The sequence below is a fragment of the Hyla sarda genome, chromosome 4 (assembly GCF_029499605.1).
Source record: "Hyla sarda isolate aHylSar1 chromosome 4, aHylSar1.hap1, whole genome shotgun sequence".
Classification (NCBI taxonomy): domain Eukaryota; kingdom Metazoa; phylum Chordata; class Amphibia; order Anura; family Hylidae; genus Hyla; species Hyla sarda.
The window spans coordinates 50,561,858-50,568,854 of record NC_079192.1 but is presented as its reverse complement, the minus strand read 5'-3'; positions in this window follow the sequence as shown (position 1 = coordinate 50,568,854).

Genomic DNA, 6,997 nt, shown 5'->3' with positions numbered 1-6,997 from the left:
AATATGAACACATTTTGTTAACTAATGAAGGATCACTTGTGGCGGATATATTGGAGACTCTCCTGTGACTGAAACGTGAGGGACACTTATGTGGCTGATACAGCTATGGGGGCACGCCTGCAGCTGATATACTTAGGGAGACTTCCTTGTAATTGAGGCTACTAAACCCTACTAACATTTTAATAGATAAACCTAATATTCGTGCTTCTGAGATTACTGAGGGCGCACATACCTCACTATACTGCTGGTATAGTTATAGGGGCACAACTGCACCTGATATACTTATAGTCATTCCTGCGGCTGCAATAGTTATCAGGGCACACCTGCAGCTTGTATACTTATAGGGGCACACATGCAGCTTGTATACTTCTAGGGGCACACCTGCAGCTTGTATACTTCTAGGGGCACACATGCAGCTTGTATACTTATAGGGGCACACCTGCAGCTTGTATACTTCTAGGGGCACACCTGCAGCTTGTATACTTCTAGGGGCACACCTGCAGCTTGTATACTTATAGGGGCACACATGCAGCTTGTATACTTATAGGGGCACACCTGCAGCTTGTATACTTCTAGGGGCACACCTGCAGCTTGTATACTTCTAGGGGCACACCTGCAGCTTGTATACTTCTAGGGGCACACCTGCAGCTTGTATACTTCTAGGGGCACACCTGCAGCTTGTATACTTCTAGGGGCACACCTGCAGCTTGTATACTGATAGGGGCACACCTGCAGCTTGTATACTTCTAGGGGCACACCTGCAGCTTGTATACTTCTAGGGGCACACCTGCAGCTTGTATACTTCTAGGGGCACACCTGCAGCTTGTATACTTCTAGGGGCACACCTGCAGCTTGTATACTTCTAGGGGCACACCTGCAGCTTGTATACTTCTAGGGGCACACCTGCAGCTTGTATACTTCTAGGGGCACACCTGCAGCTTGTATACTTCTAGGGGCACACCTGCAGCTTGTATACTTCTAGGGGCACACCTGCAGCTTGTATACTTCTAGGGGCACACCTGCAGCTTGTATACTTCTAGGGGCACACCTGCAGCTTGTATACTTCTAGGGGCACACCTGCAGCTTGTATACTTTTAGGGGCACACCTGCAGCTTGTATACTTATAGGGGCACCCCTGCAGCTTGTATACTTCTAGGGGCACACCTGCAGCTTGTATACTTCTAGGGGCACACCTGCAGCTTGTATACTTATAGGGGCACACATGCAGCTTGTATACTTATAGGGGCACACCTGCAGCTTGTATACTTCTAGGGGCACACCTGCAGCTTGTATACTTCTAGGGGCACACCTGCAGCTTGTATACTTCTAGGGGCACACCTGCAGCTTGTATACTTCTAGGGGCACACCTGCAGCTTGTATACTTATAGGGGCACACCTGCAGCTTGTATACTTCTAGGGGCACACCTGCAGCTTGTATACTTCTAGGGGCACACCTGCAGCTTGTATACTTCTAGGGGCACACCTGCAGCTTGTATACTTCTAGGGGCACACCTGCAGCTTGTATACTTCTAGGGGCACACCTGCAGCTTGTATACTTCTAGGGGCACACCTGCAGCTTGTATACTTCTAGGGGCACACCTGCAGCTTGTATACTTCTAGGGGCACACCTGCAGCTTGTATACTTATAGGGGCACACCTGCAGCTTGTATACTTATAGGGGCACCCCTGCAGCTTGTATACTTATAGGGGCACACCTGCAGCTTGTATACTGATAGGGGCACACCTGCAGCTTGTATACTGATAGGGGCACACTTGCAGCTTGTAAACTTATAAGGGCACACTTGCAGCTTGTATACTTCTAGGGGCACACCTGCAGCTTGTATACTGATAGGGGCACACCTGCAGCTTGTATACTGATAGGGGCACACCTGCAGCTTGTAAACTTATAGGGGCACACCTGCAGCTTGTATATTTCTAGGGGCACACCTGCAGCTTGTATACTGATAGGGGAACACCTGCAGCTTGTATACTTATAGAGGCAAACCTGCAGCTTGTATACTGATAGGGGCACACCTGCAGCTTGTATACTTATAGGGGCACACCTGCAGCCTGTAAACTTATAAGGGCACACCTGCAGCTTGTATACTTCTAGGGGCACACCTGCAGCTTGTATACTGATAGGGGCACACCTGCAGCTTGTATACTGATAGGGGCACACCTGCAGCTTGTAAACTTATAGGGGCACACCTGCAGCTTGTATATTTCTAGGGGCACACCTGCAGCTTGTATACTGATAGGGGAACACCTGCAGCTTGTATACTGATAGGGGCACACCTGCAGCTTGTATACTTATTGGGGCACACTTGCAGCTTGTATACTTATAGGGGCACACTTGCAGCTTGTATACTTATAGGGGCACACCAACAGCTTGTATACTGATAGGGGCACACCTGCAGCTTGTATACCTATAGGGGCACACCTGCAGCTTGTATACTGATAGGGGAACACCTGCAGCTTGTATACTGATAGGGGAACACCTGCAGCTTGTATACTGATAGGGGAACACCTGCAGCTTGTATACTTATAGAGGCAAACCTGCAGCTTGTATACTGATAGGGGCACACCTGCAGCTTGTATACTTATAGGGGCACACATGCAGCTTGTATACTTATAGGGGCACACCTGCAGCTTGTATACTTATAGGGACACACCTGAAGCTTGTTTACTTATAGGGACACACCTACAGCTTGTATACTTATAGGGGCACACCTGCAGCTTGTATACTTATAGGGGCACACCTGCAGCTTGTATACTCATAGGGGCACACCTGAAGCTTGCATACTTATAGGGGCACACCTGCAGTCGGTATAATTGTACAGGCACACCTGCAGCTGGTATAGGTATGTGGGCACAAATGTGACTGATATTGTTATGGGGGCACATCTGCCGCTGGCTGGCATAGTTATGGGGCATGCCTGCAATTGGTTAATTATAAGGGCACTCCTGCAGCTTGTATACTTATAGGGGCACACCTGAAGCTTGTGTACTTATAGGGACACACCTGCAGCTTATATACTTCTAGGGACACACCTGCAGCTTGTATACTTCTAGGGGCATGCCTGCAGCTTGTATACTGATAGGGGCACACCTGCAGCTTGTATACTTATAGGGGCACACCTGCAGCTTGTATAATTCTAGCAGCACACCTGCAGCTTGTATAATTCTAGCGGCACACCTGCAGCTTGTATACTGATAGGGGCACACCTGCAGCTTGTATAATTCTAGGGGCACACCTGCAGCTTGTATACTTCTAGGGGCACACCTGCAGCTTGTATACTTATAGGGGCACACCTGCAGCTTGTATACTTCTAGGGGCACACCTGCAGCTTGTATACTTCTAGGGGCACACCTGCAGCTTGTATACTTCTAGGGGCACACCTGCAGCTTGTATACTTCTAGGGGCACACCTGCAGCTTGTATACTTCTAGGGGCACACCTGCAGCTTGTATACTTCTAGGGGCACACCTGCAGCTTGTATACTTCTAGGGGCACACCTGCAGCTTGTATACTTCTAGGGGCACACCTGCAGCTTGTATACTTATAGGGGCACACCTGCAGCTTGTATACTTATAGGGGCACCCCTGCAGCTTGTATACTTATAGGGGCACACCTGCAGCTTGTATACTGATAGGGGCACACCTGCAGCTTGTATACTGATAGGGGCACACTTGCAGCTTGTAAACTTATAAGGGCACACTTGCAGCTTGTATACTTCTAGGGGCACACCTGCAGCTTGTATACTGATAGGGGCACACCTGCAGCTTGTATACTGATAGGGGCACACCTGCAGCTTGTAAACTTATAGGGGCACACCTGCAGCTTGTATATTTCTAGGGGCACACCTGCAGCTTGTATACTGATAGGGGAACACCTGCAGCTTGTATACTTATAGAGGCAAACCTGCAGCTTGTATACTGATAGGGGCACACCTGCAGCTTGTATACTTATAGGGGCACACCTGCAGCCTGTAAACTTATAAGGGCACACCTGCAGCTTGTATACTTCTAGGGGCACACCTGCAGCTTGTATACTGATAGGGGCACACCTGCAGCTTGTATACTGATAGGGGCACACCTGCAGCTTGTATACTGATAGGGGCACACCTGCAGCTTGTAAACTTATAGGGGCACACCTGCAGCTTGTATATTTCTAGGGGCACACCTGCAGCTTGTATACTGATAGGGGAACACCTGCAGCTTGTATACTGATAGGGGCACACCTGCAGCTTGTATACTTATTGGGGCACACTTGCAGCTTGTATACTTATAGGGGCACACTTGCAGCTTGTATACTTATAGGGGCACACCAACAGCTTGTATACTGATAGGGGCACACCTGCAGCTTGTATACCTATAGGGGCACACCTGCAGCTTGTATACTGATAGGGGAACACCTGCAGCTTGTATACTGATAGGGGAACACCTGCAGCTTGTATACTGATAGGGGAACACCTGCAGCTTGTATACTTATAGAGGCAAACCTGCAGCTTGTATACTGATAGGGGCACACCTGCAGCTTGTATACTTATAGGGGCACACATGCAGCTTGTATACTTATAGGGGCACACCTGCAGCTTGTATACTTATAGGGACACACCTGAAGCTTGTTTACTTATAGGGACACACCTACAGCTTGTATACTTATAGGGGCACACCTGCAGCTTGTATACTTATAGGGGCACACCTGCAGCTTGTATACTCATAGGGGCACACCTGAAGCTTGCATACTTATAGGGGCACACCTGCAGTCGGTATAATTGTACAGGCACACCTGCAGCTGGTATAGGTATGTGGGCACAAATGTGACTGATATTGTTATGGGGGCACATCTGCCGCTGGCTGGCATAGTTATGGGGCATGCCTGCAATTGGTTAATTATAAGGGCACTCCTGCAGCTTGTATACTTATAGGGGCACACCTGCAGCTTGTATACTTATAGGGGCACACCTGCAGCTTGTATAATGATAGGGGCACACCTGAAGCTTGTGTACTTATAGGGACACACCTGCAGCTTATATACTTCTAGGGACACACCTGCAGCTTGTATACTTCTAGGGGCATGCCTGCAGCTTGTATACTGATAGGGGCACACCTGCAGCTTGTATACTTATAGGGGCACACCTGCAGCTTGTATAATTCTAGCAGCACACCTGCAGCTTGTATAATTCTAGCGGCACACCTGCAGCTTGTATACTGATAGGGGCACACCTGCAGCTTGTATAATTCTAGGGGCACACCTGCAACTTGTATACTTATAGGGGCACACCTGCAGTCGGTATAATTATACAGGCACACCTGCAGCTGGTATAGTTATGGGGCACAAATGTGGCTGATATTGTTATGGGGGCACATCTGCAGCTAGCTGGCATAGTTATGGGGCATGCCTGCAATTGGTTAATTATAAGGGCACACCTGCAGCTCGTATAGTTATGGGGGCACATCTGCAGCTGGTAAAGGGCACACTTGCAGCTGGTATAATTATAGGGGCACACCTGCAATTGGTATACTTGGTAGGGCACACATGCAGCTGGTATACTTCTAAGGGCACACATACAGCTGGTATACTCATAAGGGCACATATGCAGCTGGTATAGTTATAGGGGCACACATGCAGCTGGTATAGTTATAGGGGCACACATGCAGCTGGTATACTTATAACGGCACACATGCAGCTGGTATAGTTATAGGGGCACACATGCAGCTGGTATACTTATAAGGGCACACATGCAGCTGGTATACTTATAAGGGCACACTTGCAGCTGGTATAGTTATAAGGGCTGGTATAGTTATAGGGGCACACCTGCAGTTGGTATACTTATAGGGGCACACATGCAGCTGGTATACTTATAAGGGCACACATGCAGCTGGTATACTCATAGGGGCACACATGCAGCTGGTATACTTATAAGGGCACACATGCAGCTGGTATACCTAGAAGGGCGCACATGCAGGTGGTATAGTTATAGGGGCACACATGCAGCTGGTATACTTATAAGGGCACACATGCAGTTGGTATACTTATAAGGGCACACATGCAGCTGGTATACTTATAAGGGCACACATGCAGCTGGTATAGTTATAAGGGCACACATGCGGCTGGTATACTTATAAGGGCTGGTATAGTTATAGGGGCACACATGCAGCTGGTATACTAATAAGGGCACGCATGCAGCTGGTATAGTTATAGGGGCACACATGCAGCTGGTATAGGTATAAGGGCTGGTATAGTTATAGGGGCACACCTGCAGTTGGTATACTTATAAGGGCACGCATGCAGCTGGTATACTTATAAGGGCACACATGCAGCTGGTATAGTTATAGGGGCACACCTGCAGCTTTTATACTTATAGGGGTACACCTACAGCTTGTATACTGATAGGGACACACCTGCAGCTTGTATAATTCTAGGGGCACACCTGCAGCTTGTATACTTATAGGGGCACATCTGCAGTCGGTATAATTATACAGGCAACACCTGCAGCTGGTATAGTTATGGGGGCACAAATGTGGCTGATATTGTTATGGGGGCACATCTGCAGCTGGCTGGCATAGTTATGGGGCATGCCTGCAATTGGTTAATTATAAGGGCACACCTGCAGCTCATATAGTTATGGAGGCACATCTGCAGCTGGTAAAAGGGCACACATGCAGCTGGTATAGTTATAGGGGCACACATGCAGCTGGTATACTTATAAGGGCTGGTAAAGTTATAGGGGCACACATGCAGATGGTATACTAATAAGGGCACGCATGCAGCTGGTATAGTTATAGGGGCACACATGCAGCTGGTATAGTTATAAGGGCTGGTATAGTTATAGGGGCACACATGCAGCTGATATACTTATAAGGGCACACATGCAGCTGGTATACTTATAAGGGCACACATGCAGCTGGTATATTTATAATGGCACACATGCAGCTGGTATAGTTATAGGGGCACACATGCAGCTGGTATATTTATAATGGCACACATGCAG